At 37.6% G+C, this 22,333-nt stretch overlaps 1 non-coding gene across 1 annotated transcript; it reads right to left on the minus strand.

Annotated features, from left to right (window-relative positions):
- Window positions 1-13,984: 13,984 nt before the first annotated feature.
- Window positions 13,985-14,088, minus strand: LOC130964632 (small nucleolar RNA R71). Its single transcript, XR_009080718.1, has one exon. It is a non-coding gene; the product is annotated as a small nucleolar RNA R71 (small nucleolar RNA).
- Window positions 14,089-22,333: the final 8,245 nt, after the last annotated feature.

Here is a 22,333-nt window from a genome sequence, read left to right on the forward strand (position 1 = left end):
AACCTAGATCTAAGAAATCCTAATCTAGATCTAACCTAATCCTAATTCTAGAGAGAAGAGAGAGCTTCTCTCTTTAGAAACTAACTTTCCCTCCAAAACTAAACTAAACTAAACTAATGTGTGAAGTGCTTGTGATTTTCCTTCAATTCTTGGGTTAAATAGCATCAGAGATGAGTTGGTTTGGCCTGGGAAGCCCAGAATTCGCCCCCAACATTTTGCCTTTAAGTGAGTCACGTGCGAGCATCGACGCCTACGCGCCATGTACGCGTACGCATCACCATGTGACTCCACAATCCACGCCTGCGCCAAAGCTTTTCCTCTTGCATCCCTTGGCAATTTCTCCACTTGCATGCTTTTTCTCTTCATCCCTTTGATCCATTCCTAGCCTTTCCAACCTAAATTCACTAACAAACATATCAAGGGATCTAGTGGAATCAAAGGTGAATCAAAATTAGCAATTAAGGGCCTAAAAAGCATGTTTTCACACTTAAGCACAAATTAGGAGACAATCATGAAACCATGCTATTCCTTTGGATGAATGTGGGTAAAAGGTGATAAAATCCTCTAAATTAAGCACAAGATAAACCCTAAACATGGGGTTTATCAACCTCCCCACACTTAAACCATAGCATGTCTTATGCTAAATCAAGAAGGAAACAAAGGGTATCAACATTTATTCAATGCAAACTAATTAAATGCAACCTATCTACATGCACTATCTAAATGAATGCAAGTACTCAGTCAAAACAAATCAATTCCCAAGAGAATATATATAAGCTTAAGGGCTAAAGCGATAACAATCAAATCAAATCCACAATTGAATTGAGTTATTAAATATTTTTACAAACTTGCAAGAAGAGATGATCATAGGTGAACTAAAGTTTACAAACTCAGCTTCAGGGATGAAGAATTTGAACTATAATTGCAACGCAATGTTTGGAAGAGGACACCATAACGACAATATGTTTCACTACTGCTCAGGGACTATTTTTTCCTTCTTGGACACGTGGACACTTAACTGCCACATGTGCGACGTGCCAACTCAGCAGTTTCCATTAGTGAGTCATGTCAGAAAGTGGAATAGGGACTGATTCGGCTGATAGAGACAAATACTAAGGATTGATGTGTGTATTAATTTTCTTTGGGGACTAAAATGTCCGTTTTTAAAATCCTTAGAAATTGATTTGGGTAATTACTCTTTTTGTTGGCTGTTTTTTGCTGTTAATTTTCGTATTTTTAAGCCAACTTATTTGTCATACAAAAACAAACAAAATGAAAATAAATACTCAAAATTTGGCTTTTTATTTATATAAATATAAAAATATATTAATTTCCTAAATACACACCATGTAAAAGTGTTGTCAAAGTATGCATAGTCAATTCACACAAAGTTCCTGTAAAATAGATTTTGTCACCATTTCAGATGCACCACCAATGAAATGGAGCTAGGCGTGTCAGTCTTTGGAACTGCGTTCTGACACATGCAAATTGGAGCAGCAAGTACAATCCGTGAGTGGTGTCAATGAATTGGCAGACTCTGTGGTGGTGTTGCGAATTGGTGATATCTACTGTGGCACCTGCAAAGTGGCCAATTTAGGTGCAGTGATTGCGAAAATGGCTAAATCAGCTGTGAGGCCTGCAAACAGGGATGGTCCAAGTGTAGCTTTGTAGGGGCAAGTGCCCCACTACAATTTGAAATTTTTTTTAATAGTATATAATAATAATATTTATTTATCCCCATTATATTGTTAAATTTGACCCCACAATAATTTTTTACTTAAGTTTTGGAACTTAACTATCAATTTAAGAATTTCATATTAGATATTCGTTAGAATGAACAATTCTCATATTAGATTTATTATTATTTTTATTATTGTTATTTATTATTACCATAATTATTTAGTATTGTTATTATTTTTATTATTGTTACCGTTATTCTTTTTACTGTTAATATTTTTATAATTGTTATTATTATTTTTTCAGCCCACATATATGTTTAGTCCACATGAAACTTTGATTGACGTTTTTCTATCAGATTCTCCTGATCTAAACATGGAGGTTAGATGACAGAGGCTTGAGACCTACTTACGACGTACTGGATTTTATTATGCATATTTGATAAAAAGCAGTTTGAGTATGACAGTCCACTTATTAGTGCACTTGTTGAAAGATTGCACCCAGAAACTCACATTTTTAACCTCCCATGGTGATAAGTGTACCATTACTTTAAAAGACGTAGCAATGCAATTAGGGTTACCCATTGATGGAGAACCTATGAGTACTACTTTGAGGTCATAGAGTAAATTTCACCAGAGAAATATATGGCAATAGTGTGAAGAACTTCTTGGGGACGTTCCAGATGGGCATGTTGAGACCACGAAGTTCAACATAAAATTGAAGTGGCTAAGGACTCAACTTCAAGAGATGCCACACGATGCCTGATGAACGAGATTTTCTCGATGGTCTAGAATTCCTCTCATAGAAATAAGGACTTCGTTGTAAGTATAGTTCTAAACCAACAAACAATTCCCACATCAAAAATTTGATTTGTCACAAGTACAAACCCCAAATAAGAATTAACCGAAATATTTAGACTCTGGGTCGTCTCACAAGAAATTGCAATGAAATGCTCAATTATTGGCTCTGAGGATGCAAGGGGGTTTGATTTTATATTTTTGACAAGAAAGTAAATGACAAGAAAGTAAATGAACAATTAACTAAATAAAGAAGGGAAAAATACTTTTGGCTAGACATAGGTAATTGAGATCACCATCCTTGTCTACAAACCAAATATTGATAATTATGAGGAACCAAGCTCATTAAGTCTACCTCCAAAAGCTTTAAGTACGTATAATCTACTCCTAAGCTTGAGGTACGTCAAATGGCTTGATCAACATCAACTCATAAGGTCTAACCTCACTACTAATTAACCTAGTAGTAGGCTAGTATCAACGGGTATTAAGTTCATCACCAAGGGTTCTCAAATCACCAATTCATTGAGACCCAATGACTCAAAGTCACTCAATTCCCTTAGCCTAGGCTAAGAGTAAAGGAAACTACTAAAAAAAAAGGAAACATTTCATCAAACACTTAGAGTGCAAGAAAAGTAAACATCATCAAATGCAAAAATTAACAAGATCCATAACTATCATCAACAAGAAATCAACAATAACAAGTAAAGTAAACATCAAATCGCGTTAAAGAGATCCAAATCCATCAAGAGTTCATCATCACAAAAGAAACATAAAAGAGAAATTAACATGAGAGAATAAGAGAATTACACTGCTAGAGCATGAAAATGTAGAAGAAACAAGATGAAAACATGAGATTGAACTAGATCTATGAGAGATTAGCCTAAACCTAACTTAATTCTAGAGAGAGGAGGGAGCTTCTCTCTCTAGAAACTAACCTACATGATGCTATACTACCAAACAATTGCTTCCCCCTTGCCCAAGCTTGAATTCTACATGAAATAGTATCAGAAATGAGTTGGGTTGGGCCTAAAGTGCTTCAGAGATCGCTGGGAACGATTTCACTTTAGTGGGCCAAGAGCAGCATCGGTGCGCACGTGTACATGGCGCGTGCGCACCCCTAAATGCGAAGCAACATATGGCAAAATTTATATCATTTCGAAACCCCGGATGTTAGCTTTCCAAGGCAACTAGAACTGCCAAATTTGGACCACTGTAGCTCAAGTTATGGTCGATTGAGTGCAAAGAGGTCAGGCTTGACAGCTTTACGGTTCCTTCATTTCTTCACGAGTTCTCCAACTTTGCATGCTTTTCTCCTCATTTCTTCCATCCAATACTTGCCTTATGAACTTGAAATCACTCAACAAAGACATCAAGGCATCAAATAGAATTAAAGTGAATTAAAATCACCAATTTTAGGGCCTAAAAAGCATGTTTTCACATTTAAGCACAAATCAAGGGAGAATTGCAAAACCATACTATTTCATTGAATAAATGTGAGAAAAGGTGATAAAATCCCCCAAAATAAGCACAAGATAAACCACAAAATTGGGGTTTATCAAATCTCCCCACACTTAAACCGTGCATGTTCTCATGCAAAGAATAAAGAAGGACAAGAAAAAGGTATGAACATTTATTCAACTATATGCACCTATCTATATGAATGCAACTAAATGCAAAATGATTCTACCTACTTGGTCAAAAACAAATTAATCTCCATGAGCATGTATGAACAAGTAGGGCTAAGATCAGTTGATGATTCATGAATCCTACCAATTCAAACATTAAAATGAAGTTCAAGAAGACTTGCAAGAAGAAAGCTCATGAAAGCCGAGAACAAGGAATTGAGCATCGAACCCTCACCGGATGTGTATCCGCTCTAGTCGCTCAAGTGTATAGAGTCGATCCACTCAATTCTCTTCTAATCATGCTTTCCAAGATTTGTTTTTCATCTAACAAACAACAATTGTTCAATGCATGCATACATTCATCATGAGGACTTATTCATAGGTTGTAATGGGGCTAGGGTAAAAGTAAGGATGTATATGGTCAAGTGAGCTTGAAATTTAAATCTTTGATTAACCTAAGCTCTCACCAAAAACATATAACAACCTATACAATTCTAATACACAACCTAGCTACCCATGATTCCCACTTTTTCACATACTCATGCATTCTCTTTACTTCACATTCCATATGCATTGATTTTTATTGAACTTTACTTTAGGGCATTTTTGTCCCCTTTTTATTTCTTTTTCTCTCTTTTTTTTTCTCTCTCTCTCTCTCTCTCTCTCTCTCTCTCTATATATATATATATATATATATATATATATATATATATATATTTTCTTTATCATTTTTTTCACATTTTTTTGTTTTTTTTCAAAAGTATATACAAACGTATCAATGCATATGGTTTTACATATAGTGCATGAATATGTACCCAATTCCCAAAATCTTCAATCAAAAATAAAAATTACACTTTTTTATCAACCAATGTCTCAAGTTTCCCATACCCAAATAATACACACCCTCACTAGCCTAACCTAATCAAAGATCCAAATTAAAGACATTTATTATTTTTCGCTTAAGGGTAGTGATGTGCTACAATTAAGAACAAAAGGGATTAAATAAGCTCAAATTTAGCTAACAATGGTTGATGAAAGGTAGGCTATTTGGGTAAGTGAACTAAATGAAATGATGGCCTCAATCATATAAATGCATGTATATATGGAACAATGGACAGAAAGAATCAAACAAATCAAAGATTACAATCATAGAAAGAGAACAATGCACACAAGAATGGAAATAAGTGGTTATATGGTGTAACCACACAATTTGGCTCAAAACTCACATGCTTGTATTCTTAACTCAAAAAGCATATTCCAAAAAAATTTCTTCACGCAAATTTGTTACAAAAATTTTATTTCAAATTGGTTGGGTTCCCTAAAATAATTTTTCTTGGAAAAGAAATCATCACCCTAACCAAGTAGTCTTAACATAAAAAGAAGTGGCAAAAATATGTACAAATTATAACTAACATGCAGCCTATCATGCAATGCAACAACTAACTAACAAAGAAAATCAAGAAAATAGTGTTGAAAGGAAGAAATTGTTACCCATGGAGATCGGTCAGACGACCTTTCCACACTTAAAAATTTGCACCATCATCGGTGCATGCAAAGAAGAACAAGGTGGACGGGTTGCTACAATTGATGAGCTCCTTCAAAAGGTTGTGCGGATAAACTTGTTTGTTGCCCCATTAGAAGCTTTCTCATTCCTTTCCTTCTTGGTGGACAACCTAAAAGGAAAGAAAAAAAAAAAGAAAATTATGCCTACAACAAAGATATCAAAATAAATAGAACATAGGCGGGGGCTAATGCCAAATAAGAGTAAGGTTCTCACCACATGTTAGCTACACATGTAAGTGAGAGAACAATATAAGCTAAGGCATATTAACTAACACTTGATGCAAGAGTAAAGTCAAAGCATGAAGAGCACTCAAAAGCATCAAGTTCAAATAAGAAAGAGTTAACACAAACAAGATTAGTGATAAGCATGAGAGCAATTGGTCTTATCCTAACTCAATGATAATGAGGTACAAAAACAAAGAATAAGGGATTAGGAAGGACTAAAGCACTAATATTGTATGTGGAACAATTATCACAATTAATACCAAACAAGTCACGAAGCACCAAAATAATCCAAGGACTTCTCAACAATTGAGTAAGAGAATAAAACACCATTATTAAAATAAGAAACTTAGAAAATAGAAGGGAAAACAAGTTACAAAAATAAAATTAAAATGCAATGAATGAATACAAGCAAATCCAATAAAAGAGGATGGAAGAAAAGAAAAAAAATTATTTTATTTTTTTATTTTATTTTTTTATATTTTTTATATTTTTATATTTATGTATTTATTTATTTAGCATAGAAAAAAAAAAGAATTTTTCAAGAGAGGAAGAAGAAGAAAAAGTAAAAAAATAGAAAGAAAGAAGAAGAAGAGAAGAAAGAAGGAAAAAGGAGAAAGGAGACAAACAGGGTGCAAATCTGCGCGCGCGCCATGCGTGCTTAAGCGTGGATGCAGCACAAGCAATCCGCGCGCGCGATATGCGTGCTTACGCGCGGATTGCCTGGCACAAAGTAGGCATAAAGTGGGCACAACTCTCGGGTTATAGTACTAGGAGTTGTGAAACCACAACGACGCGCGCGCGCACTGCGCACTTGCGCGCCGATGCCTGTTTTTTTTTTCAAAAACAGGGCACTCCCCTAATCTACAAGCATTCTAAAACAATCACAAATCAAATTTAACAATAAATCTTTTTATTTTTGAAAAATTTTCAAATACACTAAAAGCAAAACTTACACTTCAAGTAACCTACTTAATCAACAATCTAAACTAATAAAAACACACTACTACAACCTATCATCGAAACAAAATGTATAAGAGTATAGAAAAGAAGAAAACTACCTATAATGGAAACTCCAATTACTTATTTAACCAAATCTAAAAGAGAGTGGAAAGAGTTTACCATGGTGGGGTGTCTCCCACCTAGCACTTTTAGTTTAAGTCCATAAGTTGGACATTTGGAAGGCTCCTTGTATTGGTGGCTTATGCTTATACTCATCTTGGAAACACCTCAAATGTATGAGAACTCTCAACCATAAGATGAATCACCAACCTCTTCTAGCTCTTCTCCATTTTTCATATCACAACTTAGAGGTAATGTGGAACTTATCTCAACATCCACCTCAATTTTAAGATGAGGAGATTCTTCAAATACCAAAGGATCATGTGTTAGTGTGGGATCATCTTCAAGAGGGAGATTTGTTGCTTGCTCATTTTCTTCCAATCCTTCATCATTCATTATATGCTTAGGAGGTTGTGCACCTTTCCTTAACATCGCCTTCAAGCTCAATGGAAGAAGGTTCAACAATTTCCACAAAATCATCAACAACAACATTTGGTGTGGAAGTGTTCTCAAACTTGGAATCCACCTCTTGTTCAACTTCGCCTAGCTCTTCAACCACTTCTTCTTCGTCAACGATCTCCATCCCTTCCACTTGTTGCAAGACATATCCCATCTCCTTGTCCTCATGTTGAGATTCTAAAATCTCTTTCATGCTCCTTTCTTCGGTTGATTTCTCACATTCATCCGTGGAGATGCTTTGCTTGTTGCATGAGTCCCATGAGTCCAAGTTGGATTTAATTTTGGCAAGGTTAGCCTCGATAACTTCATAATTCTTCTGGGCTTTCTCTTGCTCCTTTTGACGGATTGTTGCTTGAAGCCGATCCATTGCTTCCTTGAAGCGATCCATTGATTCTTGGATGGATGGATATGGGTGTTCATTCATGGAGGGTTATGGTGGAAAAGAAAATTCATTATGTGGTTAAAAGTTGTCATACAGGGGAGGTGATTCATCTTGGTAATAGTATGTAGGTGGTGGTTCTTGAGGGTATTGGTGGTGGAATTGGGGTGGTTCTTCATATGGTTCATAAGGTGGTTGGTATGGTAGATAGGGATTAGGGTCATAATGAGGTGTTTGGTGGTATGGGGCTTGTGAGTAAGGTGGTTCAAAATCATGTTGAGGGGGTGGTTCCTAGGCATGTGGTGGTGGTTGTTGACAATTACAATAAGGGTCACCACATCCATTAGATTGAAATGCATTAGGATGAAAGTGATACCCATAAGAATTCGGAGGTTGTTGTTGCCATGAAGGGTGATCAATCCTTTGAGGCTCCTCCCACCTTTGATTGTTCCATCCTTGACGCATATTGTCATTGTAGCTCCCATTTCCTACAACATAATTTGAGCCAAACTCATAGCCAAAGTGAGGGTGAGAATTCATAATAGCAAAGAGAAACAAAAACTAACAAAAATGAGAAATAAAGTCCTAAACCTAACAAAAACCAACAAACAAGAAAAAGGCAAACATATTCACATATTCACAATAGCCAATAATATAACACCATTGCAACTCCCCGGCAACGGCGCCATTTTGATGAATGAGATTTGCTCGATGGTCTAGAATTCCTCTCATAGAAATAAGGACTTCGTTGTAAGTATAGTTCTAAACCAACAAACAATTCTCACATAAAAAATTTGAGTTATCACAAGTACAAACCCCAAATAAGAATTAACCGAAGTATTTAGACTCCGGGTCGTCTCACAAGGAATTACAATGAAATGCTCAATTATTGGCTATGAGGATGCAAGGGGGTTTGATTTTATATTTTTGACAAGAAAGTAAATGACAAGAAAGTAAATGAACAATTAACTAAATAAAGAAGGGAAAAGTACTCTTGGCTAGACATAGATAATTGAGATCACCATCCTTGTCTACAAACCAAATATTGATAATTATGAGGAACCAAGCTCATTAAGTCTACCTCCAAAAGTTTTAAGTACGTATAATCTACTCCTAAGCTTGAGGTACGTCAAATGGCTTGATCAACATCAACCCATAAGGTCTAACCTCGCTACTAATTAACCTAGTAGTAGGCTAGTGTCCACGGGTATCAAGTTCATCACCAAGAGTTCTCAAATCACCAATTCATTGAGACCCAATGACTCAAAGTCACTCAATTCATTTAGCATAGGCCAAGAGTAAAGGAAACTACTCAAAAACTAAAGGAAACATCAAACACTTAGAGTGCAAGAAAATTAAACATCATCAAATGCAAAAATTAACAAGATCCATAACTATCATCAACAAGAAATCAACAATAACAAGTAAAGTAAACATTAAATTGCATTAAAGAGATCCAAATCCATCAAGAGTTCATCATCACAAAAGAAACACAAAAGAGAAATTAACATGAGAGAATAAGAGAATTACACTACTAGAGCATGAAAATGTAGAAGAAACAAGATGAAAACATGAGATTGAACCTAGATCTATGAGAGATTAGCCTAAACCTAACCTAATTCTAGAGAGAGGAGGGAGCTTCTCTCTCTAGAAACTAACTTACATGATGCTATACTAGCAAAAAATTGCTCCCCCTTGCCCAAGCTTGAATTCTACATGAAATTGCATCAGAAATGAGTTGGGTTGGGCCCAAAGTGCTTCAGAAATTGCTGGGGGCGATTTCACTTTAGTGGGCCACGAGCAACATCGGCGCGCACGCGTACATGGCACGTGCGCACCCCTAAACACGAAGCAACATATGGCAAAATTTATATCATTTCAAAGCCCCGGATGTTAGCTTTCCAACGTAACTGGAACCGCCTCATTTGGACCTCTAAGTGCAAAGAGGTCAGGCTTGACAGCTTTACGGTTCCTTCATTTCTTCATGAGTTCTCCCACTTTGCATGCTTTGCTCCTCATTTCTTCCATCTAATACTTGTATTATGAACCTGAAATCACTCAACAAACACATCAAGGCATCGAATGGAATTAAAGTGAATTAAAATCACCAATTTTAGGGCCTAAAAAGCATGTTTTCACATTTAAGCACAAATCAAGGGAGAATTGTAAAACCATACTATTTCATTGAATAAATGTTAGAAAAGGTGATAAAATTCTCCAAAATAAGTACAAGATAAACCAAAAAAATTGGGGCTTATCAATGCCCCGATAATGCCCCCATGCAGTATGCTCATTGTTATATTATGTATTTGTTAGGTGGCATTCTACTAGCAGACAAGGCTAACAACACCGTTGATGAGCGGATAATTTATACGCTTTTTGGCATTGTTTTTAGGTAGTTTTTAGTAAGTTCAAGCTACTTTTAGGGATGTTTTCATTAGTTTTTATGTTAAATTCACATTTCTGGACTATACTATGAGTTTGTGTGTTTTTCTGTGATTTCAGGTAAATTCTGACTGAAATTGAGGGACTTGAGCAAAAATTCTGAAAAAGGCTGACAAAAGGACTGCTGATGCTGTTGGATTCTGACCTCCCTGCACTCGAAATGGATTTTCTGGAGCTACAGAACTCCAAATGGCGCGCTCTCAACGGCGTTGGAAAGTAGACATCCAGGGCTTTCCAGCAATATATAATAGTCCATACTTTATTCGGAAATTGACGACGTAACTTGGCGTTGAACGCCAAGTTCATGCTGCTGTCTGGAGTTAAACGCTAGAAAAACGTCATGATCCGGAGTTGAACGCCCAAAACACGTCATAACTCGGAGTTCAACTCCAAGAGAAGCCTCAGCTCGTGGATTGATCAAGCTCAGCCCAAGCATACACCAAGTGGGCCCCGGAAGTGGATTTATGCACCAATTACTTACTCATGTAAACCCTAGGAGCTAGTTTATTATAAATAGAACATTTAACTATTGTATTAGATATCTTTGATCATTCGGTCTTGTGACCACATGGGGGCTGGCCATTCGGCCATGCCTGAACCTTTCACTTATGTATTTTCAACGGTGGAGTTTCTGCACACCATAGATTAAGGGTGTGGAGCTCTGCTGTACCTCAAGTATTAATGCAATTCTATTTTCTTTTATTCAAATCTCTCTTATTCTTATTCCAAGATATTCATTCGCACCCAAGAACATGATGAATGCGATGATTATATGACCCTCATTATCATTCTCACTTATGAACGCACGTGATTGACAACCACTTCTGTTCTACATGCAACAGAGCTTGAATGTGTATCTCTTAGATTCCCCAACAGAATCTTCGTGGTATAAGCTAGATAGATGGCGGCATTTATGAGGATCCGGAAAGTCTCACCTTGTCTGTGGTATTCCGAGTAGGATCCTGGGAATCCGGAAAGTCTAACCTTGTCTGTGGTATTCCGAGTAGGATTCCGGTAATGAATGACTGTGACGTGCTTCAGACTTGCAAGTGCTGGGCGTTAGTGACAAACGCAAAAGAATCAAGGGATTCTATTCCAGTAGGCGCGGGAACCAACCAGTGATTAGCGGTGCTGTGACAGAGCGCGTGAGCGTAGTTTTCACTGCGAGGATGGGATGTAGCCTTCGGCCAGGTGATGCCTCCAGACGATTAGCCATGCGAGTGACAGCCGCAGAGGACCATTTTCCCGAGAGGATTGAAAGTAGCCATCGTCGAACGGTGAATCCCTATAAACAGCTTGCCATGGAAAGGATTAAGAAGGATTGAGTTGAAGCAGGAGAATAGCAGGCGTCCTTGAGCATACAGTATCTCCATTCGCTTGTCTGAAATTCCCACCAATGAATCTGCATAAGTATTCTATCCCTTTTATTATTTCTCTTTTATTATTAATTTTCGAAACCATAAACAAATTTAATCTGCCTAACTGAGATTTACAAGGTGACCATAGCTTGCTTCATACCAACAATCTCTGTGGGATCGACCCTTACTCACGTAAGGTTTATTACTTGGACGACCCAGTACACTTGCTGGTTAGTTGAACGGAGTTGTGAATTCAACCAGTGCCATAATAATGACTTCATACAAATAGTTAGAACATGGATCACAATTTCGTCCACCAAGTTTTTGGCGCCGTTGCCGGGGATTGTTCGAGTATGGACAACTGACGGTTCATCTTGTTGCTCAGATTAGGTAATTTTCTTTTCAAAAATCTTTTTCAAAATTTTTCTTTTATTTTTCGTTTTTCCTCACATTATTTTCGAAAAAAATTAATAAAAATCCAAAAAAATTAGAAAATCATAAAAATCAAAAATATTTTGTGTTTCTTGTTTGAGTCTTGAGTCAATTTTTAAGTTTGGTGTCAATTGCATGCTTTTAAAAATTTTTCTTGCATTTTTTCGAAAATCCCATGCATTCATAGTGTTCTTCATGATCTTCAAGTTGTTCTTGATAAGTCCTCTTGTTTGATCTTGATGTTTTCTTGTTTTTTGTTGTTTGTTGTTTTTCATATGCATTTTTCGTTTGTTAGAGTCCATGCATTAAAGATTTCTAAGTTTGGTGTCTTGCATGTTTTCTTTGCATCAAAAATTTTTCAAAAATATGTTCTTGATGTTCATCATGATCTTCAAAGTGTTCTTGGTGTTCATCTTGACATTCATAGTGTTCTTGCATGCATCTTGTGTTTTGATCCAAAATTTTTATGTTTTGGGTCATGTTTGTGTTTTTCTCTCTCCTCATTAAAAATTCAAAAATAAAAAAAAAAATATCTTTTCCTTATTTCCCTCCAAATTTTCGAAATTTTGGGTTGACTTGGTCAAAAATTTTTAAAATTAGTTGTTTCTTACAAGTCAAGTCAAAATTTCAATTTTAAAAATCTTATCTTTTTAAAATCTGTTTCAAAAATCATATCTTTTTTATTTTTCTTTTTATATAATTTTCGAAAATTTCAAATTATTTTCAAAATCTTTTTCTTATCTTTACATCTAATTTTCGAAAATTCACTAATAATTAATGTGATTGGTTCAAAAATTTGAAGTTTGTTACTTTCCTGTTAAGAAAGGCTCAATCTTTAAGTTCTAGAATCTTATCTTGTAGTTTCTTGTTAGTGAAGTAAATAATTTCAAAATTTTTTTGAATTAAATCTTTTTATCTTTTATTTGATTTCTTTCAAAAATTTCATCTTTTTCAAAATTTGATTTCAAAAAAAAAAAAATTCTTATCTAACTTATTATCTTTTTATCTTTTTCAAATTTTGATTTCAAATCTTTTTTTCAATCAACTAACTAACTTCTTGTTTGTTTCTTATCTTTTTCAAAACCACCTAACTACTTTTCCCTCTCTAATTTTCGAAAATATCTCTTCCCTTTTTCAAAAATTCTTTTTAATTGACTAATTATTTCATGTTTAATTTTAATTACATTTTATCTCTAATTTTCAAAAATTACTAACCTCTTTTTCAAAAATTAATTTCGAAAATTCCCTTCTCTTTTCTTCTTCTATTTAATTATTTAATTACTAACACTTCTCTTCACCTCTCTTCATCCAAAAATCCAAACCTCCTTCTTCATTCTTCTACCCCCTTCTTTTTCTACTAACATAAAGGAATCTCTATACTGTGACATAGAGGATTCCTCTTTCTTTTCTTGTTTTCTTCTCTTTCATATGAGCAGGAACAAGGATAAAGGCACTCTTGTTGAAATTGATCCAGAACCTGAAAGGACTCTGAAGAGAAAATTAAGAGAAGCTAAATTACAACAATCCAGAAACAACCTTTCAGAAATTTTCGAACAAGAGAAGGAGATGGCAGCCGAAAATAATAATAATAATGCAAGGAGAATGCTTGGTGACTTCACAAAGCCAACGTCCAAGTTTGATGGAAGAAGCATCTCCATTCCTGCCATTGGAGCCAACAACTTTGAGCTTAAGCCTCAACTAGTTGCATTAATGCAACAAAACTGCAAGTTTTATGGACTTCCATCTGAAGATCCTTATCAGTTTTTAACTGAGTTCTTGCAGATCTGTGAGACTGTAAAGACGAATGGAGTTGATCCTGAAGTCTACAGACTCATGCTTTTCCCTTTTGCTGTAAGAGACAGAGCTAGAATATGGTTGGATTCACAACCCAAGGATAGCCTGGACTCATGGGATAAGCTGGTCACTGCCTTCTTGGACAAATTCTTTCCTCCTCAAAAGCTGAGCAAGCTGAGAGTGGATGTTCAAACCTTCAAACAAAAAGATGGTGAATCCCTCTATGAAGCTTGGGAAAGATACAAGTAGCTGACCAAAAGATGTCCATCTGACATGTTTTCAGAATGGACCATATTAGATATATTCTATTATGGTCTCTCTGAATTTTTGAAAATGTCATTGGACCATTCTGCAGGTGGATCTATTCATCTGAAGAAAACGCCTGAAGAGGCTCAAGAACTCATTGACATGGTTGCAAACAACCAATTCATGTACACTTCTGAGAGGAATTCCGTGAACAATGGGATACCTCAAAAGAAAGGAGTTCTTGAAATTGATACTCTGAATGCCATATTGGCTCAGAACAAAGTGTTGACTCAACAGGTCAACATGATCTCTCAAAATCTGAATGGATTGCAACATGCATCTAACAGTACTAGAGAGGCAGCTTCTGAAGAAGCTTATGATCCTGAGAACCCTGCCATGGCAGAGGTTAATTACATGGGTGAACCTTATGGAAACACCTATAACTCATCATGGAGAAATCATCCAAATTTCTCATGGAAGGATCAACAAAAACCTCAACAAGGTTTTAACAATGGTGGACGCAACAGGCTGGGCAATAACAAGCCATATCCATCATCTTCTCAGCAACAGACAGAGAATTCTGAACAAAACACCTCTAATTTAGCCAATGTAGTCTCTGATCTGTCAAAGGCCACTTTCAGTTTCATGAGTGAAACAAGATCCTCCATTAGAAATTTGGAGGCACAAGTGGGCCAGCTGAGTAAGAAAGTCATTGAAACTCCTCCCAGTATTCTCCCAAGCAATACAGAAGAAAATCCAAAAGGAGAGTGCAAGGCCATTGACATAGTCAATATGGCCGAATGCACAAGGGAGGAGGAGGACGAAAATCCTAGTGAGGAAGACCTCCTGGGACGTCCCTCAAGCAAGAAGGAGTTTCCTATTAAGGATCCAAAGGAATCTGAGGCTCATATAGAGACCATAGAGATTCCATTGAATCTTCTTCTGCCATTCATGAGCTCTGAAGACTATTCATCCTCTGAAGAGGATGAAGATGTAACTGGAGAGCAAGTTGCTCAATATTTAGGAGTTATCATGAAGCTGAATGCCAAATTGTTTGGTAATGAGACTTGGGAAAGTGAACCTCCCTTGCTCATTAATGAACTGGATACTTGGATTCAGAAAATTCTACCTCAAAAGAAACAAGATCCTGGCAAGTTCTTAATACCTTGTACCATAGGCACCATGATCTTTGAAAAAGCTCTGTGTGACCTGGGGTCAGGGATAAATCTAATGCCACTCTCTGTAATGGAGAAGCTGGGGATCATTGAGGTACAACCTGCCTTGTTCTCATTACAACTGGCAGACAAGTCATTGAGACAAGCCTATGGAATAGTAGAGGACGTGCTAGTAAAGGTTGAAGGCCTTTACATCCCTGCTGATTTCATAATCTTAGACACTAGGAAGGAAGAGGATGATTGCATCATCCTTGGAAGACCTTTCCTAGCCATAGCAGGAGCTGTGATAGATGTCAACAGAGGTGAGTTAGTCCTTCAATTGAATGGGGACTACCTTGTGTTTAAGGCACATGGCCATTCCTCTGTGACAGAAGAGAGTAAGCATGAAGAGCTTCTTTCAGTTCAGAGTCAAGAAGAGCCCCCACAGTCAAACTCTAAGTTTGGTGTTGTGAGGCCACAACCAAACTCTAAGTTTGGTGTGGACAACTATACAACATTGACCTGATCACTTTGTGGCTCCATGAGAGCCACTGTCAAGCTATTGACATTAAAGAAGCGCTTGTTGGGAGGCAACCCAATTTTATTTATCTAATTTCTATTTTATACTATTTTATTGTTATTTTGTGTTTTATTAGGTACATGATCATGAGGAGTCACGAAAAAAATCATAAAAATTAAAAACAGAATCAAAACCAGAAGAAAAAAATTTTTTTCACCCTGGAGGACGCACGGGCTGGCGTTCAACGCCAGTAAGATGCATCTGGCTGGCGTTCAACGCCAGAACAGAGCACCATTCTGGCGCTGAACGCCAGAAACAAGCAACATCCTGGAGCTGAACGCCAGGAATGTGCCCAGAGAGGAAAAACTGGCGCTGAACGCCAGTAACAAGCATGAAACTGGCGTTCAACGCCAGAAACATGCTTTACATGGGCGTTGAACGCCCAGAATGTGCACCAATGGGCGTTTAAAAGCCAGAATGATGCACGAAGGCATTTTACATGCCTATTTGGTGCAGGGATAGAATTTCTTGACACCTCAGGATCTGTGGACCCTACAGGATCACCTCAGGATCTGTGGACCCCACAGGATCCCCACCTAACATATTCCCATCTTACCTTTTAATCCTAATCACACTCTCCTAATCCAAATTCACTCTTCCCCATGTCACACTTCCCAACACCTTTCACCAATCACCTCAATTCTTCTTCCCAATTACCCCATAAACCCCACCTACCTTCATAAAATTCAAACCAATTTCCCTCCCATTCCCTCCTAAATAGCCGAACATACCTTCCCCCCTTTCCCTATAAATACCCTTCCATTCTACTTCATTTTCACACAACAAAACCCCTCCTTCTTCACCTAAACCGAACATACCTTTCTCCCTCTCTACCATATTTTCTTCTTCTTCTTCTTCTCTTCTTTCTTTTATTGCTCGAGGGCGAGCAATATTTTAAGTTTGGTGTGGTAAAAGCATAAGCTTTTTTTTGTTTTTCTATTACCAATGGCACCTAAGGCCGGAGTATCCTCTAGAAAAGGAAAAGGGAAGACAAAAGCTTCCACCTCCGAGTCATGGGAGATGGAAAGATTCATCTCCAAGAGCCATCAAGACCACTTCTATGATGTTGTGGCAAAGAAGAAGGTGATCTCTGAGGTCCCTTTCAAGCTCAAGAAAAATGAGTATCCGGAGATCCGACATGAAGTCCGAAGAAGAGGTTGGGAAGTCTTAACCAACCCCATGCAACAAGTTGGAATCTTAATGGTTCAAGAGTTCTATGCCAATGCATGGATCACTAGGAACCATGACCAAGGTATGAACCCAAGTCCAAAGAATTATCTCACAATGGTTAGGGGGAAATACTTGGATTTCAGTCCGGAAAATGTAAGGTTGGCATTCTACTTGCCTATGATGCAAGGTGATGAACGCCCCTACACTAGAAGGGTCAACTTTGATCAAAGGTTGGACCAAGTCCTTATGAACATTTGTGCGGAAGGAGCTCAATGGAAGAGAGACTCCAAAGGTAAGCCAGTCCAATTAAGAAGACTGGACCTCAAGCCTATAACTAGAGGATGGTTGGAGTTCATTCAACGCTCCATCATTCCTACTAGCAACCGATCTGAAGTTACTGTGGATCGGGCCATCATGATTCATGGCATCATGATTGGAGAGGAAGTAGAAGTTCATGAGGTCATCTCCAATGAAATCTACAAAATAGCCGACAAGCCCTCACCTATGGCACGACTAGCTTTTCCTCACCTTATTTGCCATCTATGTTACTCAGCTGGAGTTATCATAGAAGGAGATGTCTCCATTGAAGAAGACAAGCCCATCACCAAGAAAAGGATGGAGCAAGCAAGAGAAGCTCCTCACGGTTCTCAAGAGGTACATGAGGAAGCTCATCATCAAGAAATCCCTGAGATGCCTCAAGGATGCACTTTCCTCCAAACAACTATTGGGAGCAACTCAACACTTCTTTAGAAGGTTTGAGTCATAATGTGGAACAATTAAGGGTGGAACATCATGAGCACTCCATCATTCTCCAAGAAATAAGAGAAGATCAAAGAGCAATGAGGGAGGAGCAACAAAGGCAAGGAAGGGACATAGAAGAGCTAAAGAACATCATTGGTCCTTCAAGAAGGAGACACCACTAGAGGTGGATTCATTCCTTGTTCTTATTTCTTTCTGTTTTCGGTTTTTAGTATTGTGTTTATCTATGTTTTGTGTCTTTATTTCATGATCATTAGTATGTAACCATGCCTTAAAGCTATGAATAAAATCCATTAATCCTTCACCTCTCTTAAATGAAAAATGTTTTAATTCAAAAGAACAAGAAGTACATAAATTTCGAAAATAGCTCTTGAATTTAGTTTAATTATTTTGATGTGGTGACAATACTTTTTGTTTTCTGAATGAATGCTTGAACAGTGCATATGTCTTTTGATCTTGTTGTTTATGAATGTTAAAATTGTTGGCTCTTGAAAGAATGATGAACAAAGAGAAATGTTATTGATGATCTAAAAAATCATGAAATTGATTCTTGAAGCAAGAAAAAGCAGTGAATGGCGAAAAAAAAATGGCGAAAAAAAAATATATATAGAAAAAGAAGGAGCAATAGAAAAAGCCAATAGCCCTTAAAACCAAAAGGCAAGGGTAAAAAGGATCCAAGGCTTTGAGCATCAATGGATAGGAGGGCCAAAGGAAATAAAATCCAGGCCTAAGCGGCTAAATCAAGCTGTCCCTAACCATGTGCTTGTGTCATGAAGGTCCAAGTGCAAAGCTTGAGACTGAGTGGTTAAAGTCGTGATCCAAAGCAAAAGAGTGTGCTTAAGAGCTCTGGACACCACTAACTGGGGACTTTAGCAAAGCTAAGTCACAATCTGAAAAGGTTCACCCAGTTATGTGTCTGTGGCATTTGTGTATCCGGTGGTAATACTGGAAAACAAAGTGCTTAGGGCCACGGCCAAGACTCATTAGTAGCTGTGTTCAAGAATCAACATGCTTAACTAGGAAAGTCAATAACACTATCCGAAATTCTAAGTTCCTAGAGAAGCCAATCATTCTGAACTTCAAAGGAAAAAGTGAGATGCCAAAACTATTCAGAGGCAAAAAGCTACAAGTCCCGCTCATTTAATTATAATTAATATTCATTGATATTTTTGAATTTATAGTATATTCTCTTCTTTTTATCCTGTTTGATTTTCAGTTGCTTGGGGACAAGCAACAATTTAAGTTTGGTGTTGTGATGAGCGGATAATTTATACGCTTTTTGGCATTGTTTTTAGGTAGTTTTTAGTAAGTTCAAGCTACTTTTAGGGATGTTTTCATTAGTTTTTATGTTAAATTCACATTTCTGGACTTTACTATGAGTTTGTGTGTTTTTCTGTGATTTCAGGTAAATTCTGACTGAAATTGAGGGACTTGAGCAAAAATTCTGAAAAAGGCTGACAAAAGGACTGCTGATGTTGTTGGATTCTGACCTCCCTGCACTCAAAATGGATTTTCTGGAGCTACAGAACTCCAAATGGCGCGCTCTCAACGGCGTTGGAAAGTAGACATCCAGGGCTTTCCAGCAATATATAATAGTCCATACTTTATTCGGAAATTGACGACGTAACTTGGCGTTGAACGCCAAGTTCATGCTGCTGTCTGGAGTTAAACGCCAGAAAAACGTCATGATCCGGAGTTGAACGCCCAAAACACGTCATAACTCAGAGTTCAACTCCAAGAGAAGTCTTAGCTCGTGGATTGATCAAGCTCAGCCCAAGCATACACCAAGTGGGCCCCGGAAGTGGATTTATGCACCAATTACTTACTCATGTAAACCCTAGGAGCTAGTTTATTATAAATAGAACATTTAACTATTGTATTAGATATCTTTGATCATTCGGTCTTGAGACCACATGGGAGCTGGCCATTCGGCCATGCCTGAACCTTTCACTTATGTATTTTCAACGGTGGAGTTTCTGCACACCATAGATTATGGGTGTGGAGCTCTGCTGTACCTCAAGTATTAATGCAATTCTATTTTCTTTTATTCAAATCTCTCTTATTCTTATTCCAAGATATTCATTCGCACCCAAGAACATGATGAATGCGATGATTATATGACCCTCATTATCATTCTCACTTATGAACGCACGTGATTGACAACCACTTCCGTTCTACATGCAACAGAGCTTGAATGTGTATCTCTTAGATTCCCCAACAGAATCTTCGTGGTATAAGCTAGATAGATGGCGGCATTTATGAGGATCCGGAAAGTCTCACCTTGTCTGTGGTATTCCGAGTAGGATCCTGGGAATTCGGAAAGTCTAACCTTGTCTGTGGTATTCCGAGTAGGATTCCGGTAATGAATGACTATGACGTGCTTCAGACTTGCAAGTGCTGGGCGTTAGTGACAAACGCAAAAGAATCAAGGGATTCTATTCCAGTAGGCGCGGGAACTAACCAGTGATTAGCCGTGCTGTGACAGAGCGCGTGAGCGTAGTTTTCACTGCGAGGATGGGATGTAGCCTTCGGCCAGGTGATGCCTCCAGACGATTAGCCATGCGAGTGACAGCCGCAGAGGACCATTTTCCCGAGAGGATTGAAAGTAGCCATCGTCGAACGGTGAACCCCTATAAACAGCTTGCCATGGAAAGGATTAAGAAGGATTGAGTTGAAGCAGGAGAATAGCAGGCGTCCTTGAGCATACAGTATCTCCATTCGCTTGTCTGAAATTCCCACCAATGAATCTGCATAAGTATTCTATCCCTTTTATTATTTCTCTTTTATTATTAATTTTCGAAACCATAAACAAATTTAATCTGCCTAACTGAGATTTACAAGGTGACCATAGCTTGCTTCATACCAACAATCTCTGTGGGATCGACCCTTACTCACGTAAGGTTTATTACTTGGACGACCCAGTACACTTGCTGGTTAGTTGAACGGAGTTGTGAATTCAACCAGTGCCATAATAATGACTTCATACAAATAGTTAGAACATGGATCACAATTTCGTCCACCAACCGTGCATGTGCAATACTTTCCACTACTGGACAATTATGATGCCATATGCAACTATAGTTGGGGTAGTATCATTTTTTATTGGTTATATCAAGGCATGTATTTAGCAACCGATTATAATGATGAGGGTATGGGTGGTTGTCATACATTGTCGATGTCCTAGATATACTATAGATTTTCTTTTTGGGCGCCAAATATGAGGATGCCTTACACCTTCCCGTTAGCTACGAGGTACTATCTTAACATGGCATTGTTTTTTTTGTAGGGTATCCGCTTTTTAATAATTGTTGTATACAAAAGTTATCACGTTGCTCTTTTTTTTAACAGGTGGATGGGAAAAAAAAGGCAGAAGTACTATGCTAAAAACCCATTGATAAGGCACCTTCTGAGGTTGGACAATCTAACTGTTGATGATGTAAGTTCAGAGTTTTCTTTGTTGCTGAATATTTTATCTATTGTCATGTTCTCGATAATGTAATCCTTGTATTCATTTATGTAGTTCAACTAGTTGTCGTACGCTGATCCTCGTATAGTTTTGATAGTGTCTGGGCAATCTCAAGGAGAACCACATGGAGACATTTATACTATTGTTGTGCCACTCATATTCTTTCAATGGATTGAAATTCTGAATGTAGACAAAGTGTTGCGAAAGTTTGGGGGAAAACAAGGGCCACCTAACCCGCCGTTGAATATTAATACCTTTCACTGTTAATTGGCACGTAATGATGATGATGGCTGGTGGCCCATCTGCCTTGCAACGTGGTTTGAAGTCTGGGGAAACTGACACACGGAGGCATATCATTTGGGGATTGAGATCACAGAGACCTTGCGACTCAGTAGGGATCACTCCGATGGTACTGTGAGAGGACTAATAGGTTTTTATCATCTCCAGATGCCTTGCATGATCCTTGCACAATAGATGGTAGGAACAATTTCTGCATCCTCGCCACTATTGACATTTCTACCAAGCTTTGCAATCTCTTCTTCATTAGACAACTCGACCTAGCAATCAGCGATACCTTCTGGGAAAACAGGAAACATGGAAGGAGATGGACATCCATGATGATTCTTTGTATTTTGCTCTAGCATGACAAATTCATTAAAACTAGGACTACAATCCCTTCCATAAGGGGCATCACTTCGTTGACTCCGAAATTTCGAATTTCCTTCACATTATTTCAACTAGAACATCTACCACCCACATCTTGAAGATGGACATAAAGTTCCTTTGGACAGTTGCTTGCAATGCTACGATGATAAGAGAACATCATTAAAATATGCTAATCAGATTTAATCTGCAACTTCTGATAAACAAACGAATTTGCTAACACAATCGGCATCCTATGTGCCAATCTCGTAATTTCCCTTTTGCTGACCACGTCGATTGTAACACCCTACCATACAAGGCCTTACCCTGCAGTTGTAAGTCAAAGGTGACGAGGCATTACGATGCCTAGAAACAAAGATACATACATAGTATTTGGAGAAATATAGTTTAACTAGGAACCTGTGAAGAAAAGAGAAATCAAAGGGACAATCGTTATCACACTTGTAACATTAAAGTGAGAAAACTTCGCGTATATATATATA

Source organism: Arachis stenosperma, chromosome 2 (assembly GCF_014773155.1).
Source record: "Arachis stenosperma cultivar V10309 chromosome 2, arast.V10309.gnm1.PFL2, whole genome shotgun sequence".
Lineage (NCBI taxonomy): Eukaryota > Viridiplantae > Streptophyta > Magnoliopsida > Fabales > Fabaceae > Arachis > Arachis stenosperma.